We start from the raw sequence: 19,989 nt of genomic DNA on the forward strand, positions 1-19,989 counted from the left end.
GAAGCACATACTCAGCATGAATGCAAATTAATCGCCTTGGTGACAGCAATCCTGACTAATGGGGATTTCAGTGATGGCTGCACACTGATCAACAGCTTAATTTCAGCTCTCCTGGTGTGAAAAAGGAAACAGACAGATAATGGCCAGTACAGAACCACAATGGCAGGAACCCAATAAAAACACAAAATTTATTAACTCTGGTTCTTCGGCTATAAACAAGTCTTTAAGGAGTACATAAGCACTGACAAACATTCCTCTTATACACCATTACAACCAATTAAAAATAACCAATAAAAAAATACATATAATTATATGAACACATGATAGATTAATTAGACAATTGCCTTCCAATTACAATCCACATTCAACCCAAAAGGGCACAATGTATTAAATTTTAAAATGTAGATAGTTTCTTTATACAATGCTTGTTCAGAAAAGCTTTTTCTTAAAATTCCTTAGATATTTTCTCTAAAATTGTTGCTTTCAGCAAATCTGGATTATAGTCTAACCTGTTCTTTATATTTCTAATGTGTTCTTTCAGCCTAACCTTAAATTTCCTTTTACTCTCCCCAATATATATTACATTGCATGGACATTTAAGGGCATAAATAATGCCCTCAGTCTCACAATCATAAATATCGGATGGAGAAAAGGAGACACTATTCATAACATCAAATTTCTCAACAATATTATTACAGCTGCAACAATGTCCACAAGCATATGTGCCATAACTCTTATGCAGTGAAGGCACAGGCAACAAACAAGGTAGCTCAAAGTAACTATGCACTAAACAATCCTTTAAATTTCATCCCCTTATATAACAAACACAGGGTGATGAATATAATAAATCTGACAACTCCTTAAATTTTAGCAAAAAGCCCCAATATTTTTATAACAGACTTGAGCTGTTTGCAGTGGAAGAAGAACAATTTAATGAATGCTTTAGCAAGGCATATCTCCATGCAGGGAAATTACTCAAATATATTTAAGTTTTTAGTGATGGACAGAGTGTTACCTAGCATACGAGGGGTAATGTGGACAATACCACAGAAGTGCTTGAAGTTAAATGGATCATTAGGATCAAGGCAGACACAGGGAAGGGCCTTAATGATAAGGTCCCAATGAAGCCTATCCTTAAGGCAAGATCTTTACATAAGTAGAAATGCTTTCTCTATCAACACCTACATATACATCTGTTTTTAAGTGCGTTTCTTTTTAAGATGCTTGGGTGTTCCCTGAAATGTAATTGTTATCTGCTATTGGCTGATTTGTTGGGGCATTTCAGTATTTATGGTGGTTTTATTGCACTTCGTTTTTAACTTCTGATGAAGCAGTATCTATTACTGTGAAAGCGCCAACGGAATAAAAAAATGTATTATTTTTATTCAAGTCTGAGCCGTGTTCTTGCTTTGATTCATCCATAAACTTTTATGTTATCAGTTTTTGTATTTTGGATTGGATTATTTATCAGCTGGGCTGCACTTTTATTCGCTAAATTACATTTGATGCCTAGAGGTTTCAATAGGATGCAACTGCAGACCCACCTGGAGGCATCACATGGCTGTAATGATATACTTCCCTTCAACCCATGGGTTCTTTCAGCATAAACTTCTCTTAACATTAAAAACAAGTTTGGCTTCTGCCAGTCCCAGTGTGTGCCTGTTCACAATTCATCCTTGAACTCAGCAGCTCATGCTGGTGTCACAGATGTACAAAGCCCTTGCTTTTAGCTCAGGTGAACCAACTTCAATTAGCAGCTAGCGTGCTTGACTGCATGGTTAGGAAGATTGGCATGCCCATTCTAGGGGGACAGGGGGTGGATCCCAACTAGCTAAGGTCATTTCTGCCAACTAAACTACTGCCAGTGGGCAGGGATGGAGTCAAAAGGATTGGGGCTGGTGGGGGAAAAGTAGAGCTGTCTCTCTACCTTACAGTAATTGAACCACAAAAACCAAGCAAACAAGTGAAAAACTGTAAAGGCAGCGAACAGATTTTGTCTGATGAAGGTGAGGAAAATTTCCTTGCCGAAAGCGCTCACGTATTAAAGGGTTATTTGACATTCTGCCTGTTCCTTGCTTTTTGGATTATCCTTTTTCACTACCTTACAGTAATTGCAGACATTCATGTAGATCAATGTTGCAGTAATTATTCTTCAGACTCCCTACCATACAGAAGCCTGCAGCTAGTCAAAACAATCTCCAGCTGTCTTGACATCCTCTGCAGACTGACGTCTGGATGTCAGGATACAAACAGGGCATTAACCTAACCCATCTTCAAGTCTTCCCTTTCCAGATTAAGAATTCTAAACGTCCTAAGGTACTGTACAACCTTCCCAAACATCTCTTCCATCAGACATGTTCCCTGACTTAAAGAGAAGGAAAGGAAGAGAGTGGGGATGATGAATGGGATGAGGGGACCTACAGCAACCAAAAGAGAAAGAAAGAGACAGAGAGGGTAAGAAGGGTGGGAATAGGTACAGCAACATTCATCTACTAACAAATCTACAATTATGGCAAGTTAGAGGCACAACTGTACTATGCTCATCATAGTCAATGCTTCAGTACTTATTCTTGGGAAGACTCACAAAGCTTCTAATGTGGGTGGTTAGACAGGAATCTTATCCAGAGGCAGCAGGTTCTGTAGGATGGCAGATGTGAATGCAGCTACTGACCTCGAGATGTTCCAAGGTGAGAATGCTTAGTGAATGTGGAATTGGCCGGACGGTGTCCCAGGCTGCGTTCTACATGAGCTCAAAGATTAACTAACCCCTCACCTAAACACACTGTTCAAACTCAGCCTCTCCATAGGCTACATGCCCATAGAGTGGGTCACGGCAATGGTTACTGAGCCAAAACAGACCCCAGAAACTATCGCCCTATAAGCCTGACTAGCTTGGTCTGCAAGGCTATGAAGTGCATCATCATGGATCTCATTAACAGAGACATTGGGAACCTCCAAACACTGGACCCGACCCAGTTCGGCTTTGTTAAGGGCATATCATGCCTCCTAAACCTGGTGGACTTCTTTGAGACAGTTACCAAGGCTATAGACAAGGGAAAGGTGGTCCACACAGCCTACCTAGAGCTCGCAGAGGCCTTCGACACCATTCCTCATTCAGGTATTATAGACAAGCTCACCAGCCTGAAGATAAACCCTTATGTCACGAGATGGGTTGCCAACTGGCTCATGGACAGAACCTACATGGTAAGAGTTATGGGAGACTAAACCGGTTACAAGTGGCGTTCCCCAGGGCTCAGTCTTAGGACCCCTCCTGTTCGGCATATACTTCTCAGAGGTACAGGCAAGCACAGAAGGACTATGGCTGACCAAGTTTGCAGACGACTGCAAACTAGGGGCTATAATTGACTCTCTGGCTGACACAGACATCCTCCAAAAGGGTCTCACTGAGACAGATACCTGGTGTCAAAACCACGGGCTCAAGCTAAATGCCAAAAAGTGCAGAATCATCCCCTTTGGAAAAAACAAAGTACCCACAAACTACCACATAGGTGGCAGCTCCCTAAATACGGAAGACGTAATAAGGGATCTGGGGACCCAAGTAGCTAGTAACCTCTCCTTTGATAATCACATTGCCAAAGTGGTTAGAAAATCCTTCTATGTGGCCCACCTAATCACAAAAGGGTTTGCATCCAGATCAAAAGAGGTCATTGTGCCCCTCTACGCATCACTCATCAGACCCATCATAGAGTACAACGCCCCATTTGGGATGTACCTTACAAGACACCTGCAACAGCTGGAAAGAGCACAGAAGTACCTCACCAAGAGGATCACTGGCCTCAAACAGATGTCCTATGCAGCTCGACTGAAGAATCTCCAGCTGTACTCGGCTGCATACTGCCTACTCAGAGGTGACATCTGCCTGACATACAAGGCCATGTCCAACCCAGAATTGATGGACACGCTCCACCTAAAGAAAACCAAATCCCCTTGGGCCACACGCTCTAGGGATCTAAACCTCACACCAACAATAAATAGGATGCGCTGGAGGGATAGATTCCTGTCCCAGAGACTTCCCATGCTCTGGAACAAGATTCTAATCTACATTAGGCAGAGCTCCTCGCTAACCCTAAGAGAAAAGTACAGTTTTGTACCTACCATAAATGTAGATGTCCGATAGACATGCAACTGCAGTCATAACATGTGGGTTGTCCTGCCTCAGGCAGCCCTCGGTCGGCGGATCAAAAAGTCTGGAGTCGGCGTCGTGGATGTCATTTCTCTCTCGTCGCGTCAGCTGGAGTACATAAGCATCAGCCGACGCCATTTTCTTCAGTGTTTCTTGCCCCAGATGCCAGGTGCCCTCCTTGGAAGGCTGTAATCAAATTGGAAGACAAAAACAGGATTCCAAACAAATAAATGAGCAATAAAACAAATACACCATAACAGATATCCCCAGCTAAGAGTAACAGGGATAGGAGTGGACCCTAGGCATAGAGGGGTATGGAGGAGGGAAAATCCGACGCAGTTGCATGTCTATCGTGGACATCTACATTTATGGTAGGTACAAAACTGTACTATGTCCTTCAAGAATGCAACTGCAGTCATAACATGTGGGTAGAATACCATAGCTTAGCTGGGGGAGGAGGAATGCTCTAGGAAAAAGATGGTGTGGCAATCAAACCCTGCAGGACTGCCGAAGCAAAGCCTGCTCTGGATCTGGAGTATAGAGGGAGATTGTAGTGTTTGGAGAATGTATGCACAGAGCTCCATGTAGCCACTTCTAGAATGTCCTTGGTAGGCACCCCTCTTAAGAATGCTGTAGAGGTGGCTGTAGCTCTGGTGGAATGTGGTCTGACATTAGCTGGAACAGTCTTTCCATGAAAGGAATAACAGAATCTGATGCAATGTCCAATCCATTTAGAAATAGTCTGTTTTGAAATTGCTTTTCCTTGGACTGCAAAAAGTTGTTCAGACTTCCTACTGGCTTTGGTTCTGTCCAGGTAGTATCGGTTGTCTGTGAATGTCCAAGGTATGCAACAGTCTTTCCCCCTTATTCTCAGGATTGGGGAAGAAAGCAGGCAGATGAATGGCTTGATTTAAAGAAACCCTAGATACCACCTTTGGCATAAAAGTAAGGTTGGTCCTTAATGAAACCCTGTCTCTATGAAAATAATAAAGGGTGGTATTGCCATTAGGGCCTGTAGCTCAAACCCTTCTTGCTGAGGTAATTGCCAACAGGAAAGCTGTCTTCCATGAGAGAAATTGCAAGTCAACTGAAGCTGCTGGCTCAAATGGAGGTAGAGTCAGTTTTCTAAGACAAAATTGAGGTCCCAGGCTGGCACTGGGGCCTTTCTTTAATGTTCTTGATTCCCTGAAAAACAGGAGGATCAGTGTTGTATCTAGCTGAAATAGCAGATGCATGTATCTTTATGGAAGAATATGAGAGGCCGTTCTTTAACATATCTGCCAAATATTCCAAAATGAGTGGGATGTTCAACAATGATGCATCATGTCCCTTGCTGGTATTCCAATTGCTGAATCTTTTCCACTTTGCTAAGTAAACCTTTCTGGTGGATGGTCTTCGAGCCTCTGTCAGTATCCGCTGAACTTCCTTGGAGAGATAAGCTGAAGTTATTTATGGGATCTCCCAGGCTGTTAGCTGCAGTGTCTGAAGATTTGGATGCAGTGTTTCGAAATTGTGTTGAGTCAGAAGTAGAGGCCACTGGGGGAGGGCCCACCTCCTGGTGTGACATATGCTCCGTAGTAGTGGGTACCAGTGTTGTCTTGGCCAGTCCAGAGCTATTATGATTCCCTTGGGCTTCTCTGCTTTGATCTTTAGTAATACTGAGGTCATCAGTGGCAGAGGTGGGAATGCATAGATTGCTAGGGAGTTCCAGTTGAATGAGAGGGCATCTATTTTCCAAGCTTTTGGATGGTATGTCCTTGTGCAAAATTTTGGTAGAAGATGGTTGAGGTGAGCGGCAAATAGGTCCACTTCTGGCTTGCCCCATTGCAAAGTGAGTTGTCTGAAGGCCTTCGGATGTAACCTCCACTCGTGTGGATCTGTGAAATTCCTGCTTAGGCTGTCCGCCAACACATTGTTTTTTCCTGGAACGAACTGAGATTGTAACTGGATGTTTAGGCTCAGTGATTTCTTCCAAAGCTGCATTGTCAGTCTACAAAGGGGTAAGAGTGGGTGCCCCCCTGTTTGTTTATGTACCACATCACAGTGGTGTTGTCTGTCCGTATCATTAAATGGCCTTGCTGGAGTTGGTGTTGAAAGGCCTCGATGGCATGCATTACTGCCAGCATTTCCTTTTGGTTTATATGCAGATGTGTTTCCTTTGGAGACCATTGTCCTTGTATACACCTGCCCCATCCAAGGTCTGAGGCATCTGTAGTCATGGTCTGTGTTATCTGTGGTTTTTTGAATGACATACCTGTGTTTGCCTGGCTCACTGAGGCCCACCATAGGAATTCCTTTTGTAGGCATGGAATGAGTGGTATGATTGTCTCCAAGTTGTTGCTGTGTTGAGACCAAATGCTATTTAGGTACCATTGAAGCTTTCTCATGTGTAGTCTTGCTAATGGAACCAGGAGAATGCAGGATGCCATGTAACCCAGGGCCTGTAGGAATCTCCTTGCAGTCATCTGGGTGAGTTTTGCTAAACCTTTGAAGTAATGAGTTAACTTCTCTTGTTTGTCTTCTGTCAGGTAAGCCATCTGAGAGGCTGTGTCTAGTTTGGCTCCTAAGAAGATTATTTGCTGGGATGGCTGCAGTCTTGACTTTTGGAAGTTGACTGTGTATCCCAAAGCTTGAAGTAATCATATGACATAATCCAGGTTTTTTGTCAACATCAATTTGGGTAAATTTGTATACCCTGGAGCCTGCAATGAGCAATTACTGAAACCAGGCATTTTGTAAATACTCTAGTAGATAAGCCAAATGGCAATGCTGAGAATTGATAATGCTCTGGCCCTGCAAGAAATCTGAGGTATCTTCTGCAGCTGTGTCTGATAGGGACATGCAGGTATGCCTCCTTGAGGTCCAGAGTAATCAGCCATGACCCCTTGCCCAGCATGGGAAGGAGTTGCTGTAGAGTCAGCATTTTGAACTTTGGTACTATGAGAAAGGTGTTTAATGCGGACAAGTCCAGTATTGGTCTCCATTGAGATTCTTTTCTTGGAACAAGGAACAGTCTTGAGTAAAACCCCTGGTCTTGTTCTTGTTGTGGAACTCTTTCTATTGCTTTCATTCGAGTCAGCAGAGTGATTTGCTTGATAGCCTCTGCTTTCTGATTTTGTGGTAGGTTTGGCATGCCTTGTTTTCTTGGTAAGGTATGAAAATGAAACCTGTACCCTCGGTCTATAATGTCCAAAATCCATTTGTCCTTTGTCAGTCTGTGCCAGTTTTCTGCAAACAGAGATAATTTCCGCTTCTAGTTGTTCCCTGGTAGAAAGTCATTGACATTGTGGTTGTGGGCAGGTGAAACCCCTCGTCACTTCTTTGGTTTCCTGGCTGCCATTGTCGTCCCCTGTAAGGGCCTCTGTATTGGCCTCTTCCTCGGCCGTCTGTTCTTACCCCTTTGAAACTTTTCTGGATTAGGAAAGGACCAGTTTTTGAAGGCCAATTCCTACTGAATCTGGGGGTTGAACCTGGAGAAATCTTTCACAGTCTGAACTGATTTTGCTTTTTCTTGATGGTCTTTAACACATCCTTAGCATTTGCACCAAAAAGCTTGTTCTTTTCCAAAGGTGCATCCAGAAGTTTTTTTTACAAGATCTGGTAGAGGTTGATCTTTTAACCAAGCATGTCTGAATGACTGCCCTGTCATAGCTGCCCTACATGAAGCTTCCAGTGCATCATATCCACACTGCAGGAAGTGATTGCTTACTTGCTGAGTGTTATGTACAGCTTCCTGCAAAGACTTCCTGTCTAAAGGATCAGGAGTGGCTAAAGTTTTTTGTAAATCTTCTAACAGATAATCCTGATATTGTAACATATGAAAAAGGCAATTTAAAGCTCTCATAGATAAGGTAGTGGATGTGTAAACCTTTTTGCCCCATCTCTCTAATGGCCTAGCTTCCCTGTTGGAGGGCAAAGGATTTTTTGAGGTGGAGGCTGAAACTCCTTTAGGCCCCTGTGAAATAGTTTCCAAATCAGCAGTATGGGCCCTGAATAAATGGGAATGAGTTTCTGGGATCCTGTAATACCTGTCTGGCTTGGCTGGAGCAGGAGGAAGAGAATCAGGGGTAGCACTAGAGTCAGAATACAAATCATCCAGAACATCAAGTACAGGAGGAATAGCTAAGGGCCTGTGCTGAGGCTTCTTTCCTAGAATCAGAATATTCCTGACCTTGCCACTTGAAATGTTCCCTCATGGTGTGCAGAACTTCCCCAAAAGAAATATCCTCAGGAGGGGAGGGGATGGAATCTTCTGCATCCGAGTCCTCATAGGTGTGGAAGAGCTCTTCCTGGCTATGGACAGAGCCCTCAGAATCTTTATCTGAAGGAGTAGGGTCAGAGGGTTCAATTTATCAGGAGGAGGCTGGGATCGTCTCTCAGGATGGGCCTGTGAACCTCTAATCATGTAAATCAAATCAGCAGCCATGGACATAATTTGTGTCTCGATTTAGAAGTAATATGCTTTGTTTTGCTGGCTGCCTTAGCCCTAGTGTAGGCCTTAATGGACATGGCCATAGGGGCCTGGCAGCTCGCAGGAGTGACCTTGTCTACAGCAATGGTCTCGGCATTTGAGGAAAATCTATAACTGGCGTCGGAGTAATGTCTGGAATCTGTCTTCGGTTTGGAGCGGTGGAGAGACAGTCTCAGAGGGAACTAGGTTTTGGCGTGGAGTCGGTGGTAGAGGAAGATCCGGCGGCATGGTGTAAGCAAAATTATCGCTGAAATAATCTTCCACGAACTCCGCCGCACAGGCTACACAGGCCGAGACATCGTGGTCTGGGCCCAGGCAAGGGAGGCAGTAAGAGTGGAAATCCTTATGAGGTATTTGTTTACCACAAGAAAGACAATTGTTAACTTTTTCAATAATTTCTGACATCGGCTGAGGCAAGAAAAGGTCTCAACGGGTAGCTTTTTGATGACTTCGCATCGTGAGAATACAGGAGCTGACCGACTGGCACTTGCGAACTGCTTCTGCCAAGAAAGACTGAAGAAAATGGCGTTGGCTGATGCTTATGTACTGAGAGAAATGCGACATCAGACCCAGACTTTGGAATCCGGCCGACCGAGGGCTGCCTGAGGCAGGACAACCCACATGTTATGACTGCAGTTGCATTCTTGAAGGACATCTTTGACAAGTGGATGGGGAAAAAAAGTTTACCCCGGGGATCACTTCAGTGGCTCTGCTGGACAGAGGCACAGGGAACTAATCTAAGGGGGGCGGCGAAAGCCAACACATTCCGGCTAGGCTTATAAATGCCTTTGGGCAGATAGCCTAGTACCTACCTATGAACCTATACCACAGCATGAGAAGGGACATTTTGTGTTTATTCTATAACAAAAAATATTTATTTTATATCTGATTACCGGGTTGGTCTGACTGGGCAATCAGGTGCCCGTTTTCAGCTTGGACCCAGGGAGAAAAGCTCCACATACATGACAATCATAAAAAATACAAAAGCTCCACATATACGATAAAAATACAAAAGCCAGAGATGAATACAAATTAATACAGCAAATAACAGTACATCATAGCATAGTACGTTGAGAAGTTACAAAAGTGTACAATATAGAGTGCACAGTAGTAAAACTGAAAATATAATGTATTTGGTTACGAAAGTGCAGTAATATATACAGTTATATACACACATTTAAAAATACAATTCATTATGGTAATTTTTTTTCTGTGTTTGACCTTTGAGTAGTGCCAGAGGAAGATTTATCTGAATGTTGGTAGTAGGGCTAGCCATGGTCAGTACAGGTACATTGCCAGATGAGATTGAGGTGGGCTTTTAATTGGGTTTTAAAAATGGGACTACTGTTTTGCAATCTGATATCTGGTGGAAGAGAATTCCAAATTTTAGCAACTGTGTAGGAGTAGAGGGATTTACCAGCACTGTGTCTACACTTAGCTACTTCAAGAAGGGGTTTGTTTGTGGATCTTAGTTGGCAAGCAGAACTGTGAAAGTTGAGTAAGCCTGAGAGATCAGGAATCTTGTTTGGGTGGTACAGCAAGTAATGAGACATGGTGAATTGGTTATAGTTTAGTAAGTTGGCAAGTTCTAGCCAACTTAATTGTTTTATTGAGTGACAGTGGTGGGAGCGGAAATCAGAGTTGGTTGCGAATCTAGCTATTTTATTATAGCACGTGGAGAATTTGTGTAGGTCTGCCTTGTTAGGGTTTGTTAATACAGGGGATGCATAAAGCAATGTAGAGAGAAGGTGAACTCTGGATACAGTAATTTTGGTGTTTTTGGTTAGATAGGTTTTGCAGCAGTATAGGATTCCAAGTTTTTTATGGTCTTTGAGTATGGTCTGTGCTATATGTTTGTCAAACTTTAGGCTTTGGTCAAGTATTACACCAAGAAGTTTAGCTTGTGATACTGGGAGATTTGTGTGTTATTGGCCAAACTGATAAAGAAAAGAGCAGAAGAGTCAATAGTTTTGGTACGATGGAAAAACATAAGTTGAGTCTTTTAGGGGTTAAGTATTAGTTGTGAGCTTTTTAACTAGTTTTCGATATTAGAGAAGGCCTCTTGAGTTTTAGTCTTGAGTGTGGGGGCTGGGCAGATCAGTGTAGTACCATCTGCATATTGGACTACTGTATCTTGCTGGGTGGCGCTGTGGAGGGTGTTTGTAAAGATATTAAATAGTAGGAGTCCCAGTATGGATCCTTGTGGTAAACTAGTATTACTGGGAGAAGGGGGAGGGGATTATGCCACTTAACTGGCTGTTGGCAGTTGGATGGAAGTTTTGAAACCAGAGCAGAGAGGGGTTGTTTAGGCTGAGTTCAGCTAAGATAGTAAGTAGTTTGCTGTGGGATACTGTACCAAATGCTTTGGACAGATCAAGGAAGGTAGCAGCCACAAGGTTTCCTTGGTTCCCATACTGATTGACAGTGTTGGTGAAGGATATGAGTGCTGTGGTGGTGTTATGGAATGGGCAAAAGCCATGTTGGGTGTTAGTGAGGAGACTATATGTAAGTAAATGTATCGTCAGCTGAGAATGGATACATTTTTCAAGGATTTTTGATAGGGGGAGAAGACTCCTATGGGGTGGTAGTTGGTAAGTTCGGTTGAGGGACCACCTTTGTGTAAGGGTATTATGTAGGAGGTTTTCCAAATGGCTGGAACTGTATGCTCGTTGATACACTGGTTGACAATTATCGAGAAGGGATAAGCTATAGCATTAGCAGCAAATTCTGAGGTACTCTGCAGGGAGTTTGTCGATTGCCAAAGTGGCTGGTTTTAGTTTAGTGAGGTGCTTGTATATTGTGTTGGTAGGAACTGGTTTGACAGTGAATGGAGGGTATGAGTTTGGGTTGCTGATTGCTTGTGAGTGCAAGGCTGGCTGTTGCTAGTTAGGTTAAGGATGGAAGAAGTGAAGTAGTTGTTAAATTGGGTAGCTATCTCTATATTATTTCCTCTGAAATTGGGGTGAAGGGTAGTGGGTTTACCTGGATGTAATACTTGGTTGACAGCTGCCCAGAATTTTTGGGGGTTAGTGACATGTTTTACTTGTAGCTCTGTGTAGTGATTTTTCTTATCTTGTCTTATCTGTTTTTTTTTTGCTTTATTACATAGTTCAAGGAAAATCTGCCTGTTGTGATCGGTCTTATTGTGATACTATGTATCCCAAGCTTTATCCCCAAGTTTGAGAAGGGTTCTTGTGTTTCCAGAGAGCCATGGGGCTGAGTTGGTTTTTATTCGAATTGTCCGTAAGGGGGCCATCTGATTTAATGTGTTTAAAAAGGCGGAATTGAAGTACTCCACTGCCTTGTCTAGTGTGAGGGTTGCTAGGGGAGCCCAGTTACAATACCTTAGTGCATTAATGAAATGCTCAGGTATGAAATTTTTTGAATTACGGATTTCATGTAAGGTGGTTGTTTTAGTGGCTTTGAGGTGCTGTCTTAATATGAATGCAGGTAAATGGTCACTAAGGCCAGTTGGTACTGTACCATAATACTGGGCAGTAGATGGGTTGTTTTTAACGATCCAGGTCTAGTATGGAGTCTTGTTTGTATTTTTGTCAATGCAGGTGGGTGTTTGGATAAGTTGAGTACAGGAATACACAATGTGATTAGAGGGGATAGTTGTGTTGATGGATTTCCAGTCAATGTTAAAGTCCCCTAGGAAGAGTGACTCCTGTGGGAGGTTTGCGGATGCCCAATTTAGTATAGACTCGAGAATAGGTATGTTGTCACCTGGGGGTATGTAAATACCCACTAGGTTTAGTTGCTTCTGTTGACTGATTTGAATTTTGGTGAAGAGTTTCTGCATTGTTAAATTGTGGAATTTCTTTATGTATAAGGTCTACCTTGAGGACAGTCAGTATAGTATGGCAACGTCTCCACCTTTTTTGACTGTTCTATCAGCCCTGATTATATTATAACCTGGGGGAGTATCTAACCGTCCTTAATGTGGGGTTTGAGCCAGGTCTCTGTAATGAGTGTAATGCCTGTGTTGTAAGCAGAGAGTGTGGCGTGTAGTCCAACAATTTTGGTCAAGATACTTCTAGTGTTCATACTAAGTATAAGCAGGTCACAGGGCTTTCTACAGCTAATTGCATGTTGAATGTTTGGACTAGTGAGGCTGGTAGTATCAGTTGTGGGTCCTGGGTTGGGGTGTATATCACCACAAATTTGGAGCTGTGTTTGCAGGAACAGACAGAGAGATTGAATTCTGAGTAGAAGTTTAGTTAATCTGCTGGGTTTGGTGGAAGGTATGGTGGAATTAATATATTTGACTTTGTATAGCTCAGTGGAAGAGTAGTTCAGTAAGTGAGGTTGGATGCAGGGGAAGGTAGAGTTACTATGTGGTTGGAAGGTGGAAGTTAGGGTTAAGCTGGGGTGAATATGTGAGCATTATGGTAACAGGTAACAGTGTAAAATGCAACAAGCATAGCTAATAGTAATGGATGAGAGGTAAACATAGTTACTTGAGGGTTTGTGGGCAGTGGTTTGGTTGGTGGTGATAGTATGGGATATGGTAGGAGGACTTGGTGGGTGGAGGGTGGGAGCTTGTTAATATTTGCAATTGTGTTGTTTTGGGATTGGTTGAGGGTGTGTGGTCTTGTGTCTATAAATTGTCAGATAGTGGGGGCGGGTGAGAATTGGGGGCAGGGCAGGAGAGCGGAGTGAAACCCGCAGGCAAAGCAGAGCGGGCAGGCCCAGATCAATATTCAGCTGTTAGAAACCACTCGGTGAATCTTAAGCAAAAGTATGCTACTTTGCACAGTAACTCTACTTTATACTGTTAAATTAATGCAAGTGTAGACATTATCTAATTTTACCCTGAAATTCTTAAAAGGATATACAATTAAAGCTGGGGTTAGTTACAGCTGAAACAGGAGAAGTAATGGAATGCTATTGTATAGATTTAAGTGTTTCACAAAAGAAAATAGACTGTATCTGGTGGGGGGGCACTTACGGGTGAGAGTTATGCAGCTGTTGCTTCCTGGTGATGTACTCATCAGTACAGTGGTTTGATTAAGGAACTATACAGCAGAATGTATTAACATTTGTTTAAGTTAGTGCAGTTAAAGTATTTTATTGTCTAGACACTTTTTAGTTAAGCACCTACAGACAGTGTCGCTGGGTCCCCAGTGTGCAAGAGAGATGTTTTAAGTTTCCACCGCTTGTTATTATGGGGGCAGAGACCCACTTGACCCGATGAGTGGTTTGAATTAATTAGTTTTTAGTGTCTTAAGTTACAATACAGTGTTTGTGGGTGCCCAGTGCGCAAGAGAGAGGTTTGAAGTTTCCACTGCTTGTTATGTGGGGGGGGGGGGGGGTAGAGACCTGCTTGACCTGATGGATGGTTTGAATTACTGAAAGAAAAATAGAAAAAAATATGAGAGTGCATTAGGTTAAGGCAGCACATACTGGGTGACCAGTCAGCTTGGACTTGGTTTAGCAATAGTCAATAACAAAAACATCAGGTAATGGTTGTTCCTGCTTCAGCACCTAATAACATAAATCTGTTCTTGTGGCAACATACAAAAATAAAATGTGAATAATACATGAAGCAGTTCTCTACTGCATTAAATAAGATACACTTTCAACATGTTTTAAACATTAGTCAGTGCAGTTAGACAGAGTTAAATGTAACATTTGAAATAACTCTTCTGGCTCTATAACAGTAAACAAGGAAAACAACATATCTAGGTGCATATGTGACAGCAGTTCATTAAGCAGAAATATCTAAAGGCATCCTGCAGTGTTAAAAAACAGAAACCTAGTATAAGCTGTTGCAATAAAGAATTAGGCATAAAACCACAATGTACAGCATACATTGAATGCAAAAAATTACATGAGGATGATTACACACCAGGGGAGACAAACAGCTGCTGTGGGATTTGAAAAAAAATGGCACCCTGGGTTTAAATTACCTCAGGCTGTCCAATACAGGACAAGAGCTGGAGGGGAGAGGGGTAAAGACTACAGGGATGAAGAGGGACAGCCAATAGGTAAATTGAAATCTGCAGACACTGTTTTTTGACATCCAAGAGAATTAGAAACCACTCAATGAACCTTACGCAAAGGTATGCTACTTTGCACAGTCACTCTACTTTATATGGTTAAATTAAGGCAAGTGTAGACATTATCTAGTTTTACCCTGAAATTCTTAAAAGGATATAACATTAAAGCTGGGGTTAGTTACAGATGAAATAGAAGAGGTAATGGAATGCTATTTTACAGATTTAAGTGTTTCTCAAAAGAAAATAGACTGTAGCTGGGGGAGGGGGACACTTACAGGAAAGAGTTATGCCGATGTTGCTTCCTGGTGATGTACTCATCAGTACAGTGGTTTAATTAAGGAACTACACAGCAAAATGTACTAACACACTCACTAACATTTGTTTAAGTTAATGCAGTTATTTTACTGTCTAGAAACTTTTTAGTTAAGTACCTGCATTAGCTTTTAGTCTCTTTAGTTACAAGACAGTGTCTGTGGGTGCCCAGTGTGCAAGAGAGATGTTTGAAGTTTCCACTGCTTGTTATGGGGGGCAGAGACCCGCTTGACCCGATGGGCGGTTTGAATTGAGGATGATTACACACCAGGGGAGACAAACAGCTGCTAATAATAACAATAATAATAATAATAATAAAAAAAAACAATAAAAATTTTAAAAAAGCGCCAAAATAACGTTTTGCAACTTATGAGTTACAAAATACGAAAAAATCTGCATCATTATGCAGCAAAATTTGCAGTTTATACCGCTTATCCAGATGCAGCTGCTGGATGAAAGATTAGAAAAGTAGTGTTGAAGCATTCTATAATGGAGAGAGGGAAGGGACATGCACAGTTATCACAGAATAAAGTAGTACTGAAATAAGTTTGCAAGCTGTTGTTCAGTATAGTAATGAAGATTCTTATGTTAGAATGCAAAGACTTTTTCTAGTGCTAAAATTTTAGATGAAGTAAAAAAAAAAAAAGATTGTGAAAAAACCTGTGTGTGTCTCAATTTGTTTGCTTCAGCTGCTGGTGTTTCCAGTTAAGATGTAAACAGGCATCAGGAATAGGAAGGGAAGAAATTTGCCAAAGACTGTACAAACAGCTCCTCTGACAGCTTAATCACTAGACATTGCAAAAGGATTGAAAATAAGCCTCAGCTCTTCTATACCTAGCCTGTGTGAACTTCACCTCTACGGACACCTGCAGATTTCTTATCCGGACAGCTTTCCCCTGAGCTAAAATTCTGACAACGAATTTTTGTAATCTAGATCTAATCAAATCAAATGCATATATTTCAAAAGTTACAAAAAAGTTAAAATATGGAAGCTCTGCAATACCCATCTTTATGAGGACAGCATGAAATGAAGTATTTATGAGTACAGGTTAAAAAGGATTCTGTTATGGCAACTACAAATGTGAGAACAGACTAAACAAAAGATAATACAAAAAACAAGACACTGGAAGCTCTTTGTGGATATGGATAGCAAGACACAAGCAAAGAAAATGTTTCTAGTCCCTTTAATTTTATTTACAGATCAGGCCTACTTTTTATCAATCAGAGGAGAAGTTGTACAGGCAGTCCCCGGGTTAAGGACGAGATACGTTTTTTTAGTCTGTCCTTAAGTCAAATTTGTATGCAAGTCAAAACAAGTACATATGGCTCTTATTAAATGTCACTTAGTCAAATGTTTGCCTCAGGCTAGTATTTATTTTACGTTTCTTTGCATATAAAACACTTCTAGAAACACTTCCAAATTAAAAAAAAAATTCTTAAACATAACATTCTATACTGTAGTAATAATAATAACATAATAGTGTAACAGAACAGTAACTATGTTCATACACTACAGTACAGCAGAATGTTCCCTACAAAAAAAAAATATGTTAAACGTACCTCTTCTTAAGCTTCACTTCACATTTCTGTACTACAGGTATCACCCAGGAATGTTTTCCACTCTTTCCTGAACTTTCAGACCTCCTGCTGTCACCTGGACCCTAGTGAGCTGCAATGTTATTTGGCAATTCTACTGCACAGTACAGTAACTGTTTCAGTACTGTACAAGACAGCAGTCTTGACCAATCAGATCACCAACACAGTGATCTCTTAACCAATCGGATCTCTTGTTCTCCGTGAAGGTTGAAGTAACTGCTCTAACAAGACGTGTGAGCAGCTTCACAAATGGGGAAAAGGAAAGTACAAAATAATCCTTCATTTTCAAGGTAAGATCTGGGCAACTTTAAAGATTTTTATTTACTTTCATGTTACTTCTGACATTGCGGCACACTGTTCTTATCTACGAGTTGTCCTTAAGTCAGTAACCCAGGGACTGCCTGTAGAAAGTAATTAATAAAGAGTTGAAGGGTTTCATCTGGGAGGGGAAGAGGGCAAGGGTCAAGTGGGATAACTTGATCCTTCCAATAGGACAAGGTGGTTTAGAATTACCTGATTTGAAAGAATATTATAGGGTTACACAAGCAGTACACTATAATTCAAAGTGAAAAAGGGTGATGATGAAGCAAGAGGAAATTCAAAAATATAAGGAGAGAGTAGGATTTTGGATGCAGATCCTCAAGGAGAATAACAGCTACACATAATATAATATTCATAAAGTAGCACTAAGCCAATCCGAAAAAGGAGATTCTGATGATAGGGATGAGTGTAATTAGGGGTACGAAGAATAGACATGAGGGGACTGAGATTTACAGGAGAAAACTGGCAAAGGAAAAAAGGTATCAGGAGCAAACAGCTACAGAGGGGAAAAGTAAGAGAGGGAAGAGGCCAAGTAAAAAGTTGGACTGCAGGCTAGAGACTAACTTCCCTATCAGGGACTGATATCTAAATATAGGCAAAGAGAAAGGGTTAGAGAAACCCTAAGTGAAAGATCTGCTCTGTTAGGAGTTTTTTTTTCCCTCAGGCAGATGACAAATGGTGGAGGTGTGATGGGAAAGAAAGATGTAACTGGGAAATCATGTTTTGGGAGTGTAGTGAGTTGGCATACTTTAAAATTCCTTACAGAGTACCCTGTCAGAAATATTGGGTGAAAAAATGAGTGTAACTAAGGAAATGATTGTTGCAGATGTCTTGAAAGGTACAGACCAAATGGGGTGTTGTATTCTATACTGGGTCTAATGAGGGATAAGTACAGTGCGACAATGACCTCCTTTTTTCTGAATGAAAAGCCCTTAGTGATGAGGTGTGCCATACAGAAGGATTTCCTGACTGCTGTGGCGATGTGGTTATCGAAGGTGAGACCACTGTCCACCTGTGTCCCCAAGTCTCTAATCACACTTTCTGTGTTTAGTGTACTGCCACCTATGTGGTAATTCATGGGTACATGTTTTTTCCCAAAGGGGGGAATTATACATTTCTTGGCATTGAGCTTGAGCCCATGGCTCTGGCACCAAGCATCTGTTTCTGTAAGGCCCTTTTGTAGAATATCCACAACATTTGGGGATTCAGTAATGGCTCCCAGTTTGCAGTCATCTGCGAACTTTGTTAGCCAGAGTCCCTTAGTGTTGGCCTGTACTTTAGAGAAATAGATGCCAAGCAAGAGCGGTCCCAGGACTGAACCCTGAGGTACTCCACTTGCCACTTGTCTGGAGCTGGATTTGGAGTCGGCTACTTTTACAATGTGGGTTCTGTCAGTAAGCCATTCGGGCAACCCATCGAGTGCCGTAGGGATTAATGCCCAGCTTAGTAAGTCCATCTATGATTCTAGAGTGGGGGATGGTGTTGAAGGCCTTGGCAAGGTCCACATAGGCTGTGTGGACCGCCGTACCCTCATCCACATCTCTGGAGACTGATTCAAAGAAGTCAATCAGGTTCAGGAGACAAGATCAGCCCTTCACGAACCTAAACTGGGGTCTAGTGTTTGAAGGTTGCCAATGTCTTTGTTTATAAGTTCCATGATAATACGTTCCATGGCCTTGCAGATTAGGCTCGTCAGACTGATGGGGCGGTAGTTCCCAGGATCCAAGGTGGATCCCCCTTTGTGGAGTGGGATAACTGTAGCTGTGCGCCACTCAGGTGGCACGAAGCCGGAGGTGCGGCTATGATTAAACATGACACTTAGGTGAGGTGCCAGTTCATTTTGTTGTTCATGTAGTACACAGCCTGGGATGTCATCTGGTCCCATGGAAGCTGTATTCTTAGCTTTGGTGAGTACGTTTTTTACCTGTGTGGCCATTATTACCGGAATTTGGCAATCTTTCGGTATTGAGATGGGCCCTTTAGTGGGTGAGAGGGGGGTGAAGTTGGCACTGAATCGATCTGCCAGGATATGGGCAATAATCTTGGGATCAGTATATTTAATGCCATTCTGTTGTAGCTCACAGCAGATCTGAGCATTGCCATTTAGATTCTTGACACTGCTATAAAATGCCTTGTGGTTGTCTTTGGCATCTTTGGCAATTTTATTTTCGTAATTAGCTTTGGAGGATTTTATGAGGGATCTCAGCTTTACTGAGGCTGGTAAGGGAGTTTTTTGCATCCTGGGATTTCCCTCTTTCTGCAACAGTTTCTTCCTTTTGTTGTAAAGTTTGTTTAAGGCAAGGGACCACCAGATTGGCTTCCTTTTTTTGGAGGAGAGCACCTTGGTTGTATTTGGGATGGCACGATTCATGCACGAGTGGATGTGCTCATACAGTGCCTTAGTGTAGGATTCAGCAGTTGAATATTCAGTTCCCGTCTGCATGGGTGTCATGAAGTTTGGCACTTCTGACTTGAGTAGCATGAAGTTGGCTTTGGAGAAGTTTTTTGGGGTGGGGGAGGGATGTGGATGTCAAGGGTGATTAGCTTATGGTCAGGCCTGACCAACGAGGCGGTGACAATACATGTGGAGCATCGATTTCCCATGTTTGTAATGACCAGGTCTAGGATACTGGAGCCCCTAATGGGACTATGGATTAGTTGATCCAGGGCATTGGAATTTATGAATCCCAGGAACCGTTGGGCAAAGGTGTTGATACACGAATAGTTTTCCCAGTTAATGGCAGGGTAGTTGAAATCACCCAGTATTAGGGCATTTGATTGTATCTTAATACTTTCCAGTAGGTTTAGAAAGGTGTAGTGAGAATCTTGGGGCTTGGTGGGGGATCTGTAGCAAGCTACAATTTGGAATGCAGTCTTACCTAGTGTTAGTTGCACCTGGAGAATTTCAGACGCATTGTGATGGGCAACTAGCCTGGTGGTGTGAATGTGGACACTCTTCCACCTTTAGTGTTTCGGTCCTTATTTGGTGGCCGAAAAGTGTGGTAAGAGTTGTAGCCTAGTACTGTAGGGGTGCTCTTGAACCAGGTCTCAGCTACTGCACAGATATCAATGTTCTCCATTTTTAGGAGTGCCTCGAGAGAGTGCATTTTGAGGTTTAGACTTCTACTATTGAGTAGCAT

The 19,989-nt window shown here is 42.2% G+C and overlaps 1 protein-coding gene across 3 annotated transcripts in view; it reads right to left on the reverse strand.

Annotated features, from left to right (window-relative positions):
• UTP25 (UTP25 small subunit processor component) overlaps window positions 1-19,989 on the reverse strand; it is a 1,083,612-nt gene that overhangs the window by 445,877 nt on the left and 617,746 nt on the right. The window lies entirely within an intron of this gene.

This window comes from Protopterus annectens, chromosome 1.part0 (assembly GCF_019279795.1).
Source record: "Protopterus annectens isolate FY-2018-M chromosome 1.part0, PAN1.0, whole genome shotgun sequence".
In the NCBI taxonomy this organism is placed as follows: domain Eukaryota; kingdom Metazoa; phylum Chordata; order Ceratodontiformes; family Protopteridae; genus Protopterus; species Protopterus annectens.